Here is a 23,833-nt window from a genome sequence, read left to right on the forward strand (position 1 = left end):
CCTTTTGTATCTCTCCATCCTTTAACTATTTGTGTTCCTTTAGGTCGTGTCCTGGGTCACCTTCTCTTCTTGTTCTACACACCCTTCCAGGGCAGTCTCATCTGTGACATACCTTCATGTCTTCTGTGTATTAATCTCTTTCAAATTCAGGTCTCCAGTTAAAATGTCTTTCCTGAGGATCAGAAATCAAGCCATCTACTGAGCAGCTCCTTTTTGCTCTCTCCCAGGCCCCTCAATCTCAACATGTCCAAAACTGAAGGCTGAATCCTTCTCTCCCTCCCCCAGTCCCCAGCCCCTCTATGGTCCCATCTATAGCAGCATGACACCACCATCTATGTGGTTACCCAGGACAGAAACTCAGGAACCATCCTTGAGGTCTTCCTCAATTAATTAACAACTCCTGTTGGGTCAACCCTCTCCACAGTTCTTGAATAAATCCTGGTCTCTTTAGTTTTCTTTCTCCATTTCAGAGAATGTGTGTTCCCAAATCATCTGCATCTCTATGCCAGCCAAGGCCCAGCCTTTTGAAAGTAAAATGCCAAACACTTGACTCCATTGCTATTTTTATTTTGCCAGATAGTACCTGTCTTGAAGCAGAAAGAAAAATGCCCAGGAGGACTTAATCTGAAAGGGCCAGAGGGCATACAAATGTCAGTGGATGTATGTGAAACTTTATTTCAAAATACTATCCAGCCACATCTATAGGAATTTCTACAGCTTAACAATTTCCCCATTTGCTTTTCTAGAGCTCCGTATCTACTTCATAGCAAATAGTAATTATATAAATAGCATAGATTGCTTTTTTTCATCTTCATCATTTTAGTTTTGAATCACCTATGTTGGAAACTCAGATGTTTGTTTTCTAATCTCTTGCATATCCTTGAAAGATACTTTTCCAGTCTGCAGAGATTTCAAAACTTTTTTTAATGTTTATTTATTTTTGAGGGAGCCACAGTGCGAGTGGAGGAGGGGCAGAGAGAGAGGGAGACACAGAATCCAAAGCAGGCTCCAGGCTCTGAGCTGTCAGCACAGAGCCCAACGCGGGGCTCGAACTCATGAACCACAAGATCATGACCTGAGCTGAAGCCAGACACTTAACTGACTGAGCCACCCAGGTGCCCCTCCAGCCTGCAGAGATTTTTCATTTCCACATTTGTTTGGCATTTTTCACCCCAAACTGTCTACTGTACACCACAAAATTATAATTTTGTAAAATAAAAGATCACACTCTCAACTGTTTGGTGACTCCTCACTGTTTACAGTTTTGTTTTGTTTTGTTCTTTCTCAAAGATAATTACAGATAATTTTTTTTTCTGTAAAGATAATGACAATCAAGGGGACCACTTTTGGAAATCTCCCTGTGCAGACATCATTAATATTTTGGACTGAGGAAGAAGATGGGTTATGGGAATATCTTCTCCCAAAATTCTTCTTCATGTATTTCCAAATATTTGTTAGGTACCATGTGGCAATCAGCAGGCCCACGGACGATGGCGCTGTGATCTGAATGCCCTGTGTGGGCTAGAGATCAGAAGATTAAGGACTATATGCACATATGTTTGTAGTTGGTGGGTATATGGGATACCTCTTGTACATCATCTGGCACGAGTGACCAGATGTGTAGGTGTAACTTGGGGGTGCCTGGTCTCAGCTGTACTGTGTATCCCTGGCTGGCCTATTACTTCTCTGTTCTTGCTGTGAAGGATGTCTTCAGGAACTCACTGAGACATTGTGACAGATGCACAAACTAGAAGTATAAGAGAACAACATTCCATGGGGCAATCTTAACCAATCAGGGATGGCAGCCAGGGTATAATGTGCATAAGTTTACTTTCATTACTTCTTTTAGCCTCAGTCCCTTGCTCTGTAAACTATACAGAAAAATTTCTACCTAATAATAAATACCCTCCAGTGTAATGAGGATTAAATGAGATAAAGTATGTATAGGTCTACTGAAGAATAGATGCTCAATAAATGTTAATTGCCCTCTCCTTTCCTACACTTATAAAATTGTGTTAATGAGTGTTACTATTTTGGTTATTTTTTTCACTATTAGGCTTTAAAAATAATTTAAAGAGAATAATCTTTTAAACATAAAACTTTTTTTGTTGTTGTTTTTTAAGTAGGCTCCATTTAAGTACTTTTTTTTTTTCAAAGTAAAATGGAACCCAAAGTGGGCTTGAACTCACAAGTCTGTGAGATCAAGACCTGAGCTGAGATCAAGAGTCAGACACTCGGGGTGCCTGGGTGGCTCAGACGGTTAAGCGTCTGACTTCGGTTCAGGTCAGGATCTCACAGTTCGTGGTTTGAGCCCTGCGTTGGGCTCTGTGCTGACAGCTCAGAACCTGGACCCTGCTTCAGATTCTGTGTCTCCCTCTCTCTCTCCGCCCTTCCCTCACTATTGCTCTGTCTCTCTGTGTCTGTCTGTCTCTCTCTGTCTCAAAAATAAATAAACATTAAGAAAAAAAGAAAAAAAAAAAAAAGAGTCAGACACTCAACCAACCAAGCCACCCAGCTGCCCCAAAACATAAAACTCTTTGGAAATTGGAATTGCTAACCAATAATCAATCACTATAGTCAAGAAGTAGAGTTGAAAGAACATCCTGTGTATAATCAGAAAAATCTAGATTCTAGCTCTCCTCTCAACTATTACTGCCTATATCACTCTGGACAACTTCTGGCAACTCACAGAACATTGGATAAGGAAATAGGTTTGTTCCAACTCCTAAGCAACGGTTGGCAGGAGGGCGGGAACCAAGAAGAAGAGAGTGTTTAATAGTAACACAGTCAACAGAGAATTTATTTCTAGCTTTCATTCCAAGTAGGAAGTGATTCTCAACAACTAGGTTTAAAAACATACATCATACAAAATGATTTGTGGAAAGGACACCATGACTCCATATTCCACAGCAAACAGAGCTCAGTAATTCATAGCCATGTGAGAATTTTGCAGCCATAATGGGCAAAGAGCTTTACTGTAATTAGCTGATAAAACCTCAGTCTTCAAAGAATTTCTGTGAACAAGCTAAGAAGCAAAACTAACTCCCTGACATCACTTTTAAGGACCCCAAAGCAAGAAGCAGGCATCTAAACGAGTGGGGAAGCAAATTGTGAGTCATACAGAGAATCCAGACTGAACTCCAACTAGTCCCTTTAGACCACTAAGGATTTTAGGAAAGAAAAGCTGGAGATTATATCAAGACATGCTCTACATCTTTTAGAATTTGTCATAGATGTTTATGGACAGTGAACTGTTTATGTCTCATTAATGGGTGTCAGTACAGTTATTCTCACCAACTTTTATTTCTTTAAAAATACTGAGTTATTTTTGGGTGTCGTTTGAGGTGTTTTCGTGGTGGTAAAAAACATAGAACATTAAATGTTCCATCTTCACCATTTTATTTCTTTTTTTTTAAGTAAGTTTATTTATTTAAGTAACCTCTACACCTGACATGGGGCTCAAACTCACCACCCCGAGATCAAGAGCCACAGTCTCCACCGGGTAAGCCAGCCAGGTGTCCCTCGATCTTAACCATTTTAGAATGTACCATTTAGAGTTTCAGTAGTGTTAAGGTTATTTACATTGTTGGGCAACAGATCTCTAGAAACTTTTCATCTTGCAACACTGAAATTTGACACCCACTAAACACTAATTCTCCCTTCTTCCTAGCTCTTGGCAATGACTTTTCTACTTTCTATGATTTTGACTACTTTAGATACTTCATTTGAGTGGAAACACATAGTATTTGTTCTTTTGTGACTGACTTATTTCACTTAGCATAATGTCCTCAAGATTCATGCACGGTTGTAGCATGTAACCGGATTTCATTCTTTTTTTTTTTTTTTTTTTTAATTTTTTTTTTTCAACGTTTATTTATTTTTGGGACAGAGAGAGACAGAGCATGAACGGGCGAGGGGCAGAGAGAGAGGGAGACACAGAATCGGAAACAGGCTCCAGGCTCTGAGCCATCAGCCCAGAGCCCGACGCGGGGCTCGAACTCCCGGACCGCGAGATCGTGACCTGGCTGAAGTCGGACGCTTAACCGACTGCGCCACCCAGGCGCCCCCGGATTTCATTCTTTTTAAGGCTGCAGAACATTCCATTATAAGTATATACCACATTTTCTTTATCCATTCATCTTTCTAAAAAAAACTTTAACTGCAGTAGTTAACATACGGTGTTGTATTAGTTTCCAGTGTATAACAACAGTGAGTCAACACTCATACATCTCCCTGCCCTTATCACAACAAGGGCACTCCTGAATCCCCATCACCTATTTCACCCCCCACCACCAACGTTTGGTAACCATCAGTTTTTCTCTAGAGTTAGAGTCTGTTTCCTGGTTTGTCTCTGTCTCTCTCTCTGTTTTTTCTCCCTTTGTTCATTGTTTAATTTCCCCCTTTGCTCATTTCATTCATTCCACATATGAGTGAAATCACATGATATTTGTCTTTCTCTAACTGACTGATTTCACTTAGCATAATACTCTCTGGTTCCATCCATGTCATTGCAAATATCCATGTGTCTTTTGATGGATATTTGGGTTGCTTCCACCTCTTGGTTATCGTGAATAATGCTGCCATGTGTCTGATACTTCTTTGAGATCCTTCTTTGAATTATATATAAAATAATATATATAATATAATGTATAATAATTAATAATATATAATCAGACTATATGTAGTCAGAGTGGAATTGCTGGATCACATAGGAGTTCTATTTTTAAATTTTTGAGAAATGTCTGTACTGTTTTCCGTAATGGCTGCACCATTTTATATTCCCACCAACAGTGCATGAGGGTTTCAATTTCTCTGCACTCTGGTGAACACTTTTAAGTGAGCCTCTCACTTTGGTTGCGATTTACATTTGTCTTATGATTACTGATGTGAGCATCTTTTCCTGTGCTTGTTGGCCACTCCCATATCTTTGGAAAATTGTCTATTCAAGCCCTTTCTCTATTTTTAAGTCAGGTTATTTTGTTGTTGAGTTGTAGAAATCCCTTATATAGATCCTTTTCTGGATATCAACCTATATATGTCAGATATGTGATTTGCAAATATTTTCTCCCATTTTGTAGGTTCCCTTTTCATTCTGATGATGGTTTCCTTTGATGCACAAAAGTTTTTAACTTTGATGTCATCCCATTTGTCTATTTTCACTTCTGTTGCCTGTGCTTTTGGTGTTGTATCCAAGAAGTCATTGGCAAGTCCAATGTCCTAAAGATTTTCCCTATGTTTTCTTCTGGAGTTTTGTAGCTTTAGGTCTTACCCCTAGGTGGTTAATCCATTTTGAGCTAAGTTTTGCATCTGTTGTAAGGTAAGTGTTCAACTTCATGTTTTTTGGATGTGGATATCCCATTTCTTCCACATCGTTTGTTGAAGAAACTACTCTTTCTCCATGTGTTGTCTTGTTGAAAATCATATATATTGAAAATATATACAAGGGGTTACTTCTGGGCTTTCTATTCTGTTCTATTGGTCTATCTACGTATCTTTACACCAGTACTACACCATGTTAATTACTTCTGCTTTGTAGTATTATTTAAAATGAGGAAGTATAAGGTTTCCAGCTTTGTTCTTTTTCAAGACTGTTTTGGCTATTTGCAGTCCCTGAAGATTCCATATGAATTTTAGGACTTTTTTTTTCCTGCAAAAAATACCTTTGGGATTTTGGTAGGGATTGCATTGAATGTGTATATCACCTTGGGTAGTATGGACATTGTAGCAATATTATTTTCCATTCCACGAACAAGGAATGTTTTTCCTTTTTAAGTTTTATTTTTTTGTATCTTTGGGTTTTTCAAACGGTGTTTCATAGTATTCAGTGTACAAGTCTTTTACCTCCTTGGTTAAGTTTATTTCTAAGTGTTTTATTCTTTTTTTAATGGTATAGTAAATGATTCTTTTTTTTTTTTAATGTTTTTTGTTTTTGAGAGAGAGAGAGAGAGAGAGAGAGAGCGTGCATATGCATGAGAGAGAGAAGGGGAGGGTCAGAGAGAGAGGAAGAGAGAGAGAATTCCAAACAGGCTCCACACTGTCAGTGCAGAGCCCAACACAGGGCTCGAACCCACCAACCATGAGATCCTGACCTTAGCCGAAATCAAGAGTTGTATGCTTAACTGACTGAGCCACCCAGGCACTCTAGGATTATTTTCTTAATTTCCTTTCCAGATTGGTCACTGGTAATGTATAGAAATGTAACTGATTTTTGCGTGTTGATTTTTTGATCCTGTGTCTTTGTTAATTTCTTTTATTAGTTGTAATAGGCTCATGTGTGTGTACATGTATGTGTAGTATTTAGAGTTTTCCATATATAAGATCATGTCATCTTTGAACAGAGATAATTTACTTCTTATTTTCCAATCTGGATGCCTTTTGTTTCTTTCTTTCTTTCTTTCTTTTTTTTTTTAGATTTTTGAACATCGGAATTAATATTCTTGTGTGATATAAGTGGCGCCTCGGTGGCTCGGTCCATTAAGCGTCCGACTTTGGCTCAGGTCATGATCTCACAGTTGATGGGTTCAAGCCCCGCATCGGGCTCTGTGCTGATAGCTGGGAACCTGGAGCCTGCTTCGGATTCTGTGTCTCCCTCTCTCTCTGCCCCTCCCCCGCTCACGTTCTGTCTCTATCAAAAATAAACAAACATAAAAAAGAAAAAGATTCTCGTGTGATATGAAGCACCTGGTGAGGACAAACCAGGGCCTTTGCTACCCTGTATGGCATCTTTGTATAAATAAGAGAAGCAAGCCACTTCTTTCAAGTAGTTGCAGCCTGCACCAGGGAACATGATACAGAGAAGAGGGCACAGGATGAATTTCAGTCCCTCTGATCCCCTTGACTAAATGTTCTTGGGTAGTAGACACTTGTGCATCATTTCACAACCTCTTGGCCTCACCTTTTATTCCAGCCACAGCTGCAGTGACCAGTTCTGGGCAGGCATTAACCATTTTCATGCAGATGCCCTTGAATAGTGCCTCACCCAACACCCTAGTCCTCTCACTTCCTGCTTTGGGGCTTTTGTGATTCCCTTTATGGGGACACTCATAGGAATCTTCTTGGCACTCACACATATGCAAGATTAAAGCGTGGGGTTGGGAATGGGGAAGAAGGGACAAGAAGGGACAACAGGAGGGGGGCAGTTAATAATGTCCCCTGAGGCAACACTTGACCAACGGGGTAAAAGGGTCAATGAATAAATGCTCTGCCCCCTGCACAAACCTCCATGGAAGTTTCTGAAGACACATTTCATAAGACTTGTTAAAGGGTCCCACAGGATAGACCAATTGATTGTCTGATGTAAGGCATGCTCATAGAACTGTATGTAGCAGGGGTGCCTGGGTGGCTCAGTCAGTTAAGCGTCCGACTTCAGCTCAGGTCATGATCTCACACTCTGTGAGTTCGAGCCCCACATCGGGCTCTGTGCTGACAGCTTGGAGCCTTCTTTGGATTCTGTGTCTCCCTCTCTCTCTGCCCCTCCCCTGCTCATGCTCTGTCTGTCTCTGTCTCAAAAATAAATAAAAGCATTAAAAAAATAATAATAATAAAAAAAAGAACTGTATGTAGCAGCACAGACAATAACCTCTAATGCCACCTGCTTCAGATTTCACCTTAAAGAGACTCATTTGTTTTGGGTGCTTTACATGCTACATAACCACTTCGTGGTTTCTGAGTTCTTCATCCTCTTTATAAAACAGAAGTAAAAACATTTAACAATGTATTTAAAATGTAAAGCACTAAATACATTTAAATTATTAAATATAAATCATTCTTTCTGTTCTCAAGTTTCACATCCATTACCATATAAACAAATATTTGCCTTTATAGAAAATCAGTTATACAGATGTCTAGACTCATGATGACAGGGAGTGAGGGTTTTAGACTGAGCTGCTGACTCTAGAGAGAGCTCTTTTCTACTTTATCTTTTAATCTATCTAGACAGCAGGATTGTGGAGCTCAATCAGCCTGATTTGGGCTCCATCATGGCCCCAACTTTCCCGAAGTTAATGCCAACTCCGACCCCTTGGTCTGTGTGATTTGGCCTTCCTGCCTGTGTCCCAATGTAAGCACCACTCATCCTAGATGGGTCTTTGAAATCTTTTAGAATTTGATAGTGCCAATCAGGTGAGGGCAGCTTCGATCTGCTCCCCCACCCCCCGGCCCCTAGCACAACCCAAAATTTTACCTTCGCTTCAGTCTCTTCTCTGTCAATGCTTCTATAGGTGCTACTCTGTGATGCCAAAATCGGCCTACAATTAGTTTATCGCTGTATTGGAATTTTATCTTATTTTTGTTTTCACAAATAGCCCGCCATTCACAGATGAGAGAAACTACTACATAAAAACTCTTATGTCTTATATTATTAAAATATAATCGGATTATTGTCATTTGATAAAACACCTTTGCTTCTTCATTTGGCCCTAAATGTTTTTTCATTACTGGAGTCAAACCGGTATCGGAGAAAACTGTAGTTATCTGCTTTTTATAATGCATGATTATCATGTTACTGACTTCACTGTGCTATTTTTGGTACTGTGAAGTGAAGGCTGGGTGTTTAGGAGCTTAGGTCAAGGCCCTTTCTGCCATTGGCTGTGTGATCTTGGACAGCCACTTAATTTCTCTGGCTCCACCTTCCACCTTTATTAAATGTGATTGTTGGACTAGACATACCACCTGCTCTAAATACTATGAGTATCTCCTCTCTGCCTTTGGGTTAACTGAGCACCCTGGGTCAAGATGTCAGTATTAGTGTGTCTTACTTTCATATTTTCTCAATTGTCCTTTTCATTGTTTATTTTAAAGTCACACCAGTACTTTTCTTGGAATCTATGGCATATGTCAAAGGCAAACACACCATGTGTCTTTGCCTGTGTATTTCTATTCATGGAATATCATTAAATGTAGAGACTTCCAGCCCATATTCAAATGTTCTGGTTTTCCATATAGTACAGACTGTTCCACACTTAATGATGGTTCCACTTAACGATTTTTTGACTTTATTAGGGGAGAAAGTGATATGCATTTAGTAGAAACTGTATTTCCAGTTTTGAATTTTGACCTTTTCCTGGACTGATGATATGCAGTATGATGCTCTCTTGTGATGCTGGGCAGTGGCAGCTCCCAGTCAGCCACGCTATGAGTCCAAGATCAAGGTCTTAGAAGCTTTAGTTTCTTCTGAGGCCACTCTCCTCGGCTTGCACATGATCACCTTCTCACTGTGTCCTCACTTGGTCCTTTCTCTATGCCTGTGCATCTCTGGTGACTCTTTGTGTGTCCAGATTCCCTGTTATAAGGGCACTAGTCAGGTTGGATTAAAGCCCACACTAACAGCACTATTTTATTTTATTTATTTATTTATTTATTTATTTATTTTTTTCAAAATTTTTTTCAACGTTTATTTATTTTTGGGACAGAGAGAGACAGAGCATGAACAGGGGAGGGGCAGAGAGAGAGGGAGACACAGAATCGGAAGCAGGCTCCAGACTCTGAGCCATCAGCCCAGAGCCTGACGTGGGGCTCGAACTCAGGGACCGCGAGATCGTGACCTGGCTGAAGTCGGACGCTTAACCGACTGCGCCACCCAGGCGCCCTAACAGCACTATTTTAATTGATGCACCTCTTTAAAGGACTGTCTCCAGTCACAGTCACATTCTGAGATACTAAGGGTTAAGGCTTCTACATTCAAATTTGGTATGTACAAATTAGTACCTAGCATTCTCCATATAAGGTAAGATAAGATAAGGGAAGATAAGGTAAACCAGCAGCTCCAAGAAGTTTATAAGAATAAGGTTGTGATAAGAAAAGAGCATTTCATAAAAATATATATTGGGAAAAGTCTATTGAATTATTTTAACTTTTCCAATCCATTCTGAGTATGTTAAGATACACTAGGTGTCTCAAAGAGAAAGAAGACCAGACACAATACTCATTAGCTAGGTGTTGGCCAGGCTGATTTTTAAAAGTGTTTTGTCAGTTGCTGAAAGGCATTAAAGTTTCCAGTTATGGCTGTGGATTACTTCTCTCTTCAGTTTTATTGGTTTTTATCCCATGCATTTCAAAGCTCTAATATTAGAAGCATACACATTTAGGAGTATGTCTTCTTGATGAATTGATCTTTTTATTGTATGAAATACTCTTTAGCTTTGAAATCTACTTTGATTGATATTAATATGCCCACAGTAACTTCTCACATTTACTGTTTGCATGATGCATCTTTTTCCTTCACTATATTTGTGTCTTTATAATTAAGTTTCACCCTTTGTAGAGAGTATGTAATTCAGTCTTGCTTTTTAAATTCAAATGCCCTTGAATTAGAGTACACAGTTCATTAATATTTTATGTAGTCATTGAGATGGTTGGGGTTAGCGTCCATCAGTCTGTACTTGTTTTCTGCCTGTCATGGGGTCTTTGTTCCTCTGTTATTCCTTTCCTGCTTTCTTTTTGTTTAATTGAAGTTTTAACATTCCTACTTATTTCTCCTATTGTTTTTTAAATTTACTGGGGTGGCTAGGTGGCTCAGTGGGTTGAGTGTCTGACTTTGGGTCAGGTCATGATCTCCACCTCGGTTTGTGAGTTCATGCCCCACACTGATCTCACTGCTGTCAGTGTGGAGCCCCCTTCAGATCCTCTGTCTCCCTCTTTCTCTGTCCCTCCCCCACTTGTGCTCTCTCTCTCAAAAATAAACTAAACATAAAAAAATTTCTTAAAATTATAGTCTATGTTAAATTTACACTGTAGCACTTCATGTAAAATACAGTTTACAAGAGTATAGTTCCTTTTACTCCATTCTTTATGCTAACTTGTCATCTGTTTTACTTCTATGGGCTTTATAAACCTCATACACAACGTTACTACTTTTGCTTTAAATTGTCTTTTAAAGGAATGAAAAGAAAGATAGCCTTTTAAATATTATCTACATATTTATTAGCTTACATACTTTTCATGCCTTCCTATAAGTCTGAGATTCCATTTGGTTTCATTTTTTCTTTCAGCTTGAAAAATTGTCTTAGCATTTCTATTTTTATAAATCAGCTGATAACAAGTTCTTTCAGTTTTCATTGATCTGAAAAGGTTTTTATTTTACCCTCATTTCGATGATAATTTTGCTGGATATAGCAATTTGAGTTGATGGTGCTTTTTTCCCCTTGCAACACTTTAAAATTTCACTTTCTGACTTTTTTCACCACCGTTTTTGCTGAGGTACCAGTTTGAGTTTGTATTATAGTTCTCCTGAGCATATACCTTTTTCTCCGGCTTCTGTTAAGATTTTTCTCCTCATCTTTGATTTTTCTGCATTTTGACTATGAAATGTCTCAGTATGTTTTTCTTTGTGTGTTTATCCTCCATAAGTTTCACCAAGCTTCTTGGATCTGTAAATTGACTTTCCAATAACCAGCTTTAGGAACATTTCATCCATCTTTACTTCAAATATATTTTTTCTGCTCTGTTCTCTTTCTCTTTTCATTTGGGTACTCTCATTATACATGTTAGATCATTGGTATCTTTCTAGAGATTACCAAGACTCTATTCATTAACAATTTTTTTTTTCTCTTGTTCTTCAGATTGAATGATTTCTTTTGATTTGTCTTCAAGCTCACCAACTTTTTCTTATGCAATTTTTGGTCTGCTGTTATGCTTATTTCATGAATATTGTATTTCAGGTAATGTAATTTACAGGTATAGAATTTCCATTTGGTTATTTAAAAAATTTTTTTTTAATGTTTATTTATTTTTGAGAGAAAGAGAGAGAGAGAGAGAGAGAGAGAGAGAGAGAGAGAGACAGAACACAAACAAGGGAGGGACATAGAGAGAGGGAAACACAGAATCTGAAGCAAGCTCCAGGCTCTGATCTGTCAGCACAGAGCCTGACACAGGGTTCAGACTCATGAGCCATGAAATCATGACCTGAGTCAAAGTCGGATGCTTAACTGTTAGCTTAACCAGCTAACTGACTAGTTATTTTTTATAATTTCCATTTTTATGCTGAGATTTCCCAGGTGTTTACTAGTTTACATTTTCTGTTATATCCTTAAACATATTTATAACGGTTACTTTTATGTCCTTGTCTGCCCATCCTAACACTTAGGTCACCTTTGGGTCTATGAACAAAACTTTACGGGCATGCAACTATGCTCACTCATTTACATATTGTCTGTGGCTGCTTCCATGCTACAATGACAGAATTGAGACATTGTGAAAGGGAACATATGACTTGCAAGCCTGGAGTTTTTTCCCTTTGGTCTTGTAAGAAAAATTTTGCCAACTTCTGCTCTAAAGAATGCCCCAGACTTGAGGCCACATTACTTCCTCCAATCACATGGCCTTCCTGGGGTCTCTGGAAATGATCAAAGAGCCCAGAAAGGTCTCCCACTCTGGCTGGGTTGGAACTCCAAAGCCTCTCAGCACTGAGCTACCTCTGTTAGTACTCAATCCTAGGGCAGCCACTCTCTGCTGGGCCTTACAGAGTTTTGCCCTGCTTATGTGCAGCTCTGCCCTCGGCCAAGGATCTACCAGGAGCTGCCACACAGACTTGTAAGAACTCATCTCTGCAGCTCCATTCTCTCTGGTGCCATGCCCTACAAATTCCTTTAGCAGCCCTGAACTTCACTCTTGCCCTCTTCAGTGCAGGGCAAGAGGGACATAGAATCTGTGTCTTCTAGAGTCTTCTGTGCCATTCTATCACTTCACTTCTTGGCCCTGTGGTTTGGAAGGTTTCCCTAGGCAAAAATCCAGGGTGAATGTGCTGTTCACTTCATGGGCTTCCCTTTTCTCAAGGACCTCTGTCCGGTGCTGCCTGGTGTCCAACGTCTAAAAATAATTGTCTCATTTATTTGTCATTTATTGTTGTTGATGGCAGGAGGGCAAGCCTGGTACTGGTTACTCAGGAAGAAAGTTGCTTTTTATTCCTTTTTTACTCTTTTTTTTTTTTTAACGTTTATTTATCTTTGGGACAGAGAGAGACAGAGCATGAACGGGGGAGGGGCAGAGAGAGAGGGAGACACAGAATCGGAAGCAGGCTCCAGGCTCTGAGCCATCAACCCAGAGCCCGACGCGGGGCTCGAACTCACGGACCGCGAGATCGTGACCTGAGCTGAAGTTGGAAGCCCAACCGACTGAGCCACCCAGGCGCCCCATTATTCCTTTTTTACTCTTATATTTAATCATATGCAATTATGACTGAAATGGCCTCTAAGTTACAGTGAATAAAAGCATAGTCTTAGATGAAATGTGTAAAGACTTTAATTAAATCTACCTAACTACTATATTTCTTTTTTGCTAATTGGGCTATCCCTCTGTCTTTTTACTTAGTAATTGGAGACATCCTCCATTCATGTATTTTGTTTTTGTTTTGGGGAAAAATAAAGATTTAATGACTACCATGCTGTTCTATACTCATAGGAAATGTTCAAACCCATTACAACATCATGTATGTATATTTTACTTTATTTTTATTATTTATTTAGAGAGAGAGGCAGAGAGAGAGCATGCCAGAGGTGGAGAGGGGCAGAGGGAGAGAGAGAGAATCTTAAGCAGAAATTGTGCTGTGCATGGAGCCCAACGTGGGGCTTGATCCCACAACCCTGGGATCATGACCTGAGCCAAAATCAAGAGTCAGATATTCAACCAACTGAGCCACCCAGGCACACCTATTTAATTTTTTAAATTGAACGTTAGTCGACATACAATATTATATTAGTTTTGAGTGTATAACACAGTGATTCGACAATTACATACATTACAAAAAGGTCACCACAATAAGTGTAGTTACCATCAGTCACCCTACAAAGTTACAATGTTATTGACTATATTCCCTGTGCTGTATTTTCAATCCATTATGTATTTATTTTATCCTTTAAAACTACCACTACTAGAAAATAATTCAAAGCTAATAGCACTATTTCCTATGCTAAAAATATTTGTAGAATTGGGAAAATATTATCTCATACTGTCTATAGACGTCATGTTTTATTGCTGCAGCCTCTTGTCAGGTTGTGCTAGCTGGAGTTTCTGCTGATGGTCCCTAAATTTCAATTTCAGGTAATTGGAAGCAGGTTATTTTCTAGAAGGCACTGCATTATGCTGATTGTGCAAAGTGCCAACATGGATAGCTTAGTTTCTGGGCCACAGAGAAGCTCTAAATTAGCAGATTAATTTGGACTGCCTTCTTAAAATTTCAGTTATTTTACAGTTTACCTCAACTTTAGAACTTCTTGCATCAGGAAATCTTAGTGATTTTACATTACTAAGTACCTCTTAGATGTTAAATTGATAAGCATCAATGTGAATTTTTGGAATAAGCACCCATAGACACAGAGATAAATTCCAGTTCAGAGGAGTAACTGAAGTTCTGAGATGTGTGTAAATCATGTCATAAGAGGAACTACCAAAGGAATTTGGGCTGATGATGAAAGTGTTAAGTGTTCATTTTTCAGCACACTTTAAGGGCTGTTTTAAGTGCAGGAAGGACTATGCAGAGGCTTGTTTAAGCTTTTGAAGTTAGTAATAAATTTATTATAGTTACAGATTCAAAACCCTTAAGGTTTGAAGTTCAGCTTACAAATCTTATTTTATTATATATCAAGCACATTTTTGCAATCACTTGTAAGGCTCTTTGACTAATATTTGGCACTATTTATGGATCTGTTCATCAAATATCTTCAAATACTTTACACTGCATTTGTATATTTAATGTATTTCAGGTTAGGTCTTTAGCCTTAAAAATCTTTTGACCAATAAACCTTTCCAAGTGTTTAAATAATTCTTAGAAATCTGATAAGTTTGTTAAACTTATAACAAACTTAAAATTCTATTTTTTGGGGGTGGGGGGAAAGCCTGAAAAACAAAATGATTAAAATTAAGGACGTGTGTTCATCCAAAGACACCACAAAGAGACTGAAAGGCAGGTCACCAAAGGACTTAACACTTGCAATTTGCGTATTGAAAAAGGCCCATGTTAGAATAGGTAAGGAATTCCTAGAAATCAATGAGTGAGGCAGAAGACCTTCCTTAATACTTCCTGACCTTTGAGTGGGGAAGACCTGGAGAGAGGAATCTATGAGATGAGTGGCTGCTGAGGTAGCTGTTTAGTGATGGTGGCAAGAGGCTGGGGGACAGAGTGTTGGATAATCCCTGGTGGCTCCAGGACTGGTGGGGGCAGGGAGACACAGGTAGATGCCCGTGGTGGGGGGGCTCCTCCTCTGTTGACACCCGTTCCCCTGGGCCTGGGAGACCTCCTCCAGGAGGTGCTGGAAGGTGCTCTGTGGGAACTCTTTCCTCCTCCTCAGAGCACTCCACTCCAGCCTGACCTCATTTCCTGGCCTGAGGTGGGGGTCCTTAGAATCCCCTTCCACATGCTTAGGCTCTTGCTCCAGTTTCTTCTCCCAGAGTTTCAAGGTCAGTCCGGTCATTTCATCTGCCACCGAGGGGTCCAGCATCCTGGGACGATAAAGAGACAGGGGACACTATAGGCCCACCTTCCTACCTGGTGCTCAGGTTATCTGCAAGAAAGAACTGTTCAGCTGGAGAGTGAACTTAAGATTCTCTTAAATGTTCCAGTGCTTCTTCCCAATGTAGAAGATTTCAACCAAAAATTACAAGTTGATACTGACTACTCAATTACACATTTAAATTCTAATTAGGGGGCACCTGGATGGCTAAGTCAGTTGAGCATCTGACTTCAGCTTAGGTCATGATCTCATGGTTCGTGAATCTGAGCCCCGCATCAGGCTCTCTGCTGTTGGCATGAGCCCACTTTGGATCCTCTGTCCCCCATCCCCCTTTCTCTCTTTGCCCTTCCCTCGCTCATTCTCCCTCCCTCCCCCAAAAATAAATAAACAAAACAAAACTTCTAATTAGAAGGTAGACACTCTGATAGACTTATTTCTCCTAAATATTCCTAATACAGAAAGCACTAAATTTGCACACACTCTAGTCTCAATAGAGTAACATATGGCCTTGGTTATCTTAAATATTTCTGTGCTTGGTTCTGAATCCTCTTTGGACTCTAAGATTCACTTCACTATGGAAACCATTTCCTTGTCCCATGCATTTTGGGGCTGACTGTCTCAGCTTGCCTGACGTGGCTTACTGCCTGGAAACTTCAGCCAGAAGAAGGTTTACTATATATTCTTTTTGGCAATCTTGACAGGACACACTGAGTCCGCTTTTGCAGCTTTGTCATTGACTCTGTGATTTCCGGAGCCAAAAGGTCACTTAGCCCTCAAACCTTTAATTCTCTCTGCAGGGAAGCCTGCAGACCCTCTTCTCTTGACTCTTAACATTTGCGAACAAATACAACAAATACAAGTTGTCTACATACAACTTGGCTGCCCTTTGGGTTTTCTGGAAGCTCGTAAGAGCTATTGCAAATACTGAAGTGATAGCAAATTGAATTTTTGAAATCTCTTCTGGCTTTGTAGACTAGTTGCTTGCCGCTCCAAAGTCATATTCCTGGTAGGTGTGTGACTCCAAAGTCATATTCCCGGTAGGCTCCCGGAGAGCCCTTGTAACTGCAGTCACGACAATTCTGTGATTTTCACAGAATAATTTTACGTGTTTATCAGAATCAGGCATCCACAGGTGCCTTTTTGTGTCTACGTAACAGGTGTTTCTCAAACAATCTGGCCATTCAGTTATGATTCATCTTAGTCCACAGTCCTGGTTTATTGTGTTTGTAATGTTCCTCCACCCCTTCCTCCACCACCATCCATTCTCCTGAATCTCTTCTTCTCTCCATTATACACAACAAATGAGTGCCTACTTCAGCTGGATGTGGTGCTAAAAACAGAAAGGTGGGGCGCCTGGGTGGCACAGTCGGTTGAGCGTCTGACTTCAGCCAGGTCACGATCTCGCAGTCCGTGAGTTCGAGCCCCGCGTCGGGCTCTGGGCTGATGGCGCAGAGCCTGGAGCCCGTTTCCGATTCTGTGTCTCCCTCTCTCTGCCCCTCCCCCGTTCATGCTCTGTCTCTCTCTGTCCCAAAGATAGATAAACGTTGAAAAAAAAATTAAAAAAAAAAAATAGAAAGGTAAGCGAGATAGGGGAACCTGGCTGGCTTAGTCACTGGAGCATCTGACTCTTGATTTTGGGGTCAGGAGTTCGAGCTCCATGTCGGGTGTAGAGATTACTTAAAAAAAAAAAAGCTAAAAAGGCAAGCAAGGAAGACACATATAGTTATTAAACAAATATACCCTAATAACATTTTAAAACTTTAAAAAATTGAGCTATAACTTTCATATCATAAAACGTACACATCTTAAGGATAAGCTCAATGGGTTACCAATAAATTAGGAGTTATCATAAGTGCCAGGAAACTTATTCAAGGATAATTGCAATTTTACCAATGAGCATATATCCCAAATAAAATCAATGGACTTTGTCTTGAAATGTCAGTTTGAAGGCCATTACTCAGATATTTGTGAGTTGTTGGTTTGGAGCGGGATCAATAAACTACGGCCTATGGGGCAGTGTAGACTATTTCTGTATGGTCTAGGAGCTAAGAATGTCTTAAAATTTTTACATGATTTAAGGCAAATAGGGGAAGGAAAAGAGGGAACAGAAACTATATGTGAGCAGCAAAGCTTAAAATATTTATTAACTGGAACCTTTAGAGAAAAAAATTTGCTGACCCTGAAGCTACAGAGAAAAGAATTAACTAGAAGCCAAGGATAATGGTTCTTTTTCTTTGCTCTCTAGCCTAGTAAGCCAGATGTGTCAACAGGTTCTCTCTCACTGGCACTGACATGTTGCTTAATCAGAAAAGGGTTTAAATTTTTACTAGCTTATGTCAGCCCCACCTAGTCATATTAAATGCAGGGAAGAGTTTGCTAAAACACCTTGCCAGACCACTAAGCCAGGACACTCAGAGGTGGTGACTCTCAACCTTAAGAAGGCCTGGATTTTTCAGAAATATAGAAATAGTTATGGCTGTGTTTACCTATTTTCAAGGCTATGCGTGTGTTTGGAAGACTTTGCCATAGATATTGGCATCATCTGGAACCTTTGCAGTAGAGGGGGGCTGGGGAGAAAGCAGATAAAGTATACATGGGGCTCTGATTCAGCACATATCCTGCCACATATCCTATCCCTCCTTCTCTCTCCAAATAATCTCTATGCTGTTTCCTCAAGTCTAATCCAGCTCACAGTATGCTTCATTCAGCAGTCAATATCCTACTCTCCAGAGGGAAATTCCGGCTCAAATAAGGCCAGGCTGGCCAGCATTTGGTCTGATTACCGATGGGGGCTACATGGGAGTATCTAGGCAGTGTCGGTGTTAGAATTGTAGCTGTGGTTTGGGTTGGTCGATATTGCTGGATCAGCTATGGTTACTGGCATAGAGAGGAGAGGCTAGAAATAACTAAGAGAATGTTTGAGCCCTAACAAAATGGGTGGGTCTCGGGAGAAAGTTTGTCCTGGAAAGGGAAGTAGAGTGTAAGCCAAGAAATTTGTGCAAAAGCCAAGAACAAGAATGACTGGGGTCAGAGACAGATTGCCATTTGTTGGGCTCAAGGCTCGGTTGGGGCACATGGCATTCCAGGCTAGGGGTAGGAAAATGAACTTCAGACCTTATCCATTTGCAGGGTCTCAAACAGCCTTGGGTTGGCTGTTGGAACTGAACTTGTCAGTTGGAGGTTGAATGGCAATTGCTGAGTGTGATTGGGTTGGTAAAGCCCAGGTTTGACAGGACTAAGCTGTTATTGTTATTATTATTACAAAAAGTATTTGATGGCATTTGCCATTTTATTGAGCAATTTCTATGTGCCAGACACCTTATAAATCATATCCCTACTCCTTACTACAACTTTATTGAAGCATGTACTATTACCCCTATTTTCCAGAGCAGACAACTGTAGGTCAAGGAAGTGAAGTGACTAACTTGGGCTGGTAAGTTGATTTTTTGTTACAAATCTCTCAGAGCCCTAAGTATAAAACTGCTTAATTTTATGCCTAATGTTCCTTCCATAAGGGGCATTTAAAAAATTCTTACAACCCTAAAGCAATTACTTATTCTACATCCTGGAATATGGTCCTCCCTAGGGATTTTGGATACAGAATAAATCTAACCTCAGAATCTTCTGACATGTTAGTATAATGTACTTACTTAGCCAATTCTAACTAAACATCTTTTTTATGTCATGCACTGTGCCAGTTGATGAGTGTATGGTAGCAAATGAAATATGCATGGTCACAGCCCTCATTGGGCTTCCAATAAAATGGGTTAGATAGACACTGAACAAGAAAATAAGAGAAGCCTGGGTGGCTCAGTCAGTTAAGTGTCTGACTTTAGCACAGGTCATGGTATCACAGTTTGTGAGTTCCAGTCCTGCTTCAGGCTCTGTGCTGACAGCTCAGAGCCTGGAGTCTGTTTTGGATTCTGTGTCTCCCTCTCTCTCTGCCCCTCCCCTGCTTGTGCTCTGTCTCTGTCTCTCAAAAATGAATAAACGTTAAAAAATTAAAAAAAAAAAAGAAAAGAAGATAATAGGTATGTAATCATAAACTTTGCAATGTTTATCTTAGTTTACTGGGTGATGTGTGAGAGATATTAATAAAGGGATTTACTTAAAAAATTTTTTTTGAGAGAGAGAGACAGAGTGAGGTCAGGGGAACAGCAGAGAGAAAGGGAGACACAGAATCCAAAGCAGGCTCCAGACTCCAAGCTGTTGGCACAGAGCCCAGTGCAGGACTCGAACCCACGAAGCATGAGCCAAAGTCAGATACTTAACCGACTGAGCCACCCAGGTGCACCTAAGGGGATTTGCTTTAGATTAAGTAATCAGGGAAGGCCTCTTAGAGGAGGTAACATGCCTGAGCCTGAAGGCTGAGCTGGAGGCACCTAGAAGCAATGGTGCTCATGATTTGCCCCTGGGGGACATTCAGCAATGTCTACAGATATTTTGCTTGTCACAAGGGGGGGGGGGGAGGGGGCCGGGGTGGTTTTGCTGGTAGTTTTGCCAGTATCTAGTGAGTAGAGGCCAGAGATGCTATTGAACCTCCTTCAGTGCAAAGGGCAGCCCCTCATGCCAAAGAATTTTCCAGCCCCAAGCGGCCCTGAGATTGAGAAATGACATTTGAGGTAATTCAAAAGTAGTCAGCAAGCTCCCATTTTCCAGGAATTCTCAGATTTACTCCAAACAAGGGGGAATTCTTAGATGAAGCATTGTAATAACACTTTCCTTACCTGCTTTTAGAGTCTAGTAAAAAAGTCCCTAGTACAATTTTAAGCATAAATTAAGCAGGTCAGATGCTGGCTACTGACTCTCTTACATCATTGGATTTTTCTAGCAAAAGTTGCCCTTGTCACTTTGATCTTTCACACGTGTCCACGTTTCTTGCTGGAGCTGACTAGGTAACCTCTAGACAGGGTCCGACTAGGTCATTTCTAATGGCTTAATATGTCACTATTCCCAGAACAATGCAGCACTACAGAAATTTCTGTACGTTTTTCTAGACTAAGTAGGAGCAAAAAGGTAAAAAACATTTTGACACAGCTGTCAGCAGGTGACACTGAGCAAGCTTTTGAACATCAATTTTCTTATCCATAACACTGGCATTGCCTTCATGGAACAGTTTCTTGACTATTTTGGTATTGTGGCAATTCAGAGCCGAGGTTGAAAATCCTGACTGCTTCATGGAGGGGATTAAAGAAAATAAAATATAAAGAAAAAAAAAAAGACATATATTCTTTCATTCTGCTAATGGTATTTTCTAAACTAGCCAGAAAAGAAGTAATTTGATTAAAATAAACAAAGATACATGAAAGCTCTGTAAATAATTGGATGTGACAGAGCAAGAATGCTGTAGAAATATTGATGTGAGCACTTTTCCATTCGCTTTGATTCAGGCATTGCAAGACAAGCCAATGATCTTCAGCCCTGGCTCCACTTCCCTGAAACTTTCCCTGATGAGTCTTTCTTGCTTTTCTGGGAACTCCTTATGTGAGGGCCCCTCCCCTTTTTCTTTTTTCTTTTTCAATAACTTAAAGCTCATTTGCCTGGCCCTTACTTAAACACCCAGAATGTTGGGATAGATGGATGATCGAATGGATGGGGAAAACTGAATATTTGACGCTGAACTGTTCTATCCGTGGGGCTTTGATGTGAAGAACACAACACGATGACCTTTCTAGTTAGTGTACAATCTGTCCATATTATAACCAGCTGGTAGGGCTCTGCCAGTGACTTCTCAGTGTCCTTTCAGGTTCCGTCTCCTCTGTTCTCTCTACATCAGATTATTATCTTTAAGACTGAAAGTGAGGAGTGTGTGGGTGGCTCAGGCAGTTAAGCATCTGACTTGGGCTCAGGTTGTGATCTCATGGTTCATGAGTTTGAGCCTCAAGTTGGGCTCCCTGTTGTCAGTGCAGAGCCTGCTTCGGATCCTCTGCCTCCCTCTCTCTCTGCCCGTCCTCCATTCTCTCTCTCTCTCTCTCTCTTTCTCTCTCCCTCTCTCAAAAATAAATAAAAACAATAATAATAAAAAAGACTGAAAGTGTTACTCAGGATTTTTCCTCTATTGGATATTTTGCATGTTCTTTGCATACTTAACTGCTTATGATTTCACGTGTAGGAAACGGGACTAGTTACTTCAAATTACTAGTTAAATCAAAACTAGTCAAATCAAATTTCAAACTCTACAACACAACACTCCCCAGGGTGCCTCAGTATTTGAAATGCTGCTCCAAGAACTTAAGTACAGTTTTTAGTTCTCAGCTTATATATTAGAATTATTTCAGTGCTTTAAAAAAAACTGGGGGTTTTAGAGGCGCCTGGGTGGCTCAGTTGGTTGGGCGACTGACTTCGGCTCGGGTCATGATCTCATGGTTCATGGGTTTGAGCCCTGTGTCGGGCTCTGTGCTGACAGCCTGCTTCCGGTTCTGTGTCTCCCTCTCTCTGCACCTCCCCTGCTCATGCTCTGTCTCTTTCTGACTCTCAAAAAATAAATAAATGTTAATTTAAAAAAAACTAAAAAAATAAATAAATAAATAAAACTGGGGATTTTATTCTAGAGTAAGATTCTGGTACTCTCTAGCTGTAGCTCTGCCCTTTCCGCAGCATTTGACATGGGCTGGTTTCCATCCTCTCCTCTCATTCAGATACTTATCTCTTAACCTTGACTGTTGGAACTACAGCAAATGTTTTCAGGCACTGTAAATATGTCAAAGTAAACATAGTGTTGACAGTATAAGGGCAGTGTCCAGCCCTAATGCTGACCATTTAACAGATCCTACCCCCCCCCTTTTTTTGACAAATATAACTAAGGGCATGCTATTTCATGGCATCTACTGTGTCCAAAAAAAGAAAGAAGACAGTGGAGTTATTAAATAAACTGTTGCCATATATTTCACAGGGCAAACAAAAGTACTTAGCATTTGAAAGTAAACCAAGAAGAAAATGCCCACTTTCACAATGCAGAAGGTTCTGGTTGCCTAGGTTAAGGAGGGGAGGAGAGACTGAGACTCAGTGGAGTTGAGAAAGTGGGAGAGGTGGGGGACAGGAAAGGGAGAAGATGGAACCTCTTCTGTCCCTGGAAGCAGGGGGCATTAAGTTATGGTGAAGGCATGGAATGGCACCTGGATTGTTCCTTTGTGAGCTGAGCAATGTTGGCATTCATTCACTCATTTCTCAGTGTTCACTGAGTGCTTACCACTGGCCAGATACTCTTCTAGGTGCTTGGGATATATCAGAGAACAAAACAAAGATGCTTGGCCTTCTGAACTTTGTTTTAGCAAGGAAAGACACACAGTACATATGGAAAATAAGTAACTGTACAGGAAGTCAGAAAGTGATAAGTGTTATGGGAAAAAGAAAAATTAAAGCAGGGGATCCATAGTATGCAGTTAGTTCATGGTCAGGACATGATATGGCCTGGATAGTGGCCAGGGTAGTTAGGTCTTCTTGAGAAGGAACAATGTGAACAAGGACTTGAAGGAAGTTAGGGGTTTAGCCAAGTAGCCAAGTGAGGAAGAGTATTGCAGGCAGAGGAAACAGCCAGTACAAAGGCCTTGTGCAGGGAGGGAGTTAGGAGTGGTCAGGAAAACAGCAAGGAGCTCAGAACAATGGCACTGGCATGTAAGAGGATGAGGTGACGGCAAAGGAGGCAAATCTAAAAACCGCACAGGGCTTTGTGTATTCGCTCTTTGTCTCTTCTAGCTCACCTGAGCCTCCCCCACCCCCAACTTCTAAAACCCTTCTATGATTCCCTTTGGAATTCACTACCCATTGTCACAAAACACACTTACAATATCAGCCCAGACTCTAAATAGTGTCTTCCTCTTCTTGTTCTAATGTGGACTCTACTTCTCCAGCAGCCCTCCACGGGGTGGATTCTGTCATAGCCCTCATGCTACTAGGCCTGGGGGCGGGGAAGGGGGGGCTCAGCTATTCTGATGGGCAAATAGTTTTCCACCCTTTTAAACTCCATTTATAAGATGGCTTGCTGTATTTGGTATATATATATATATATATATATATATATATATATACAATAAACCATATACCAATATGGTATACAAATATACCAATAAACATTATATATATATATAAAATGTTTATTTATTTTTGAGCGAGAGAGCAGAAGCAGAGATGGGGCAGAGAGGGAGGGGGGAGGGAGACAGAAAATCTGATGTGGGCTCTGCACTGACAGAAGAGAGCCTGATGTGGGGCTTGAACTCATGAACCATGAGATCATGACCTGAGCCAAAGTCAAGAGCTTAACCGACTGAGCCACACTGGTGCCTATTTGTTTGTTTGTTTGTTTATTTATTGTTAAATGTTTATTTTTGAGGGAGAGAGAGAGGAGAGAAAGAGAGAGAGAGAGAGAGAGAGAGAGAGAGAGAGAGAGAGAG

General features: G+C 40.4%; 1 protein-coding gene across 8 annotated transcripts in view; it reads right to left on the reverse strand.

The window, feature by feature from the left end:
- KLHL31 (kelch like family member 31) overlaps window positions 1–23,833 on the reverse strand; it is a 127,043-nt gene that overhangs the window by 21,867 nt on the left and 81,343 nt on the right. For 2 of the 8 annotated variants that reach the window (XR_005789788.1, XR_005789790.1), the window contains one exon: window positions 13,783–15,432. The exons of 5 other annotated variants lie outside the window; for them this stretch is intronic. The gene's annotated coding sequence lies outside the window, so the exon portion shown is untranslated. Of the gene's footprint in view, window positions 1–13,782; window positions 15,433–22,369; window positions 22,415–23,833 lie in introns of those variants that run through there. One more of the 8 variants, XR_005789789.1, reaches the window with a different exon arrangement.

The sequence above is a fragment of the Herpailurus yagouaroundi genome, unplaced genomic scaffold (genome assembly GCF_014898765.1).
Source record: "Herpailurus yagouaroundi ecotype Mexico unplaced genomic scaffold, PumYag 139, whole genome shotgun sequence".
In the NCBI taxonomy this organism is placed as follows: Eukaryota; Metazoa; Chordata; class Mammalia; order Carnivora; family Felidae; genus Herpailurus; species Herpailurus yagouaroundi.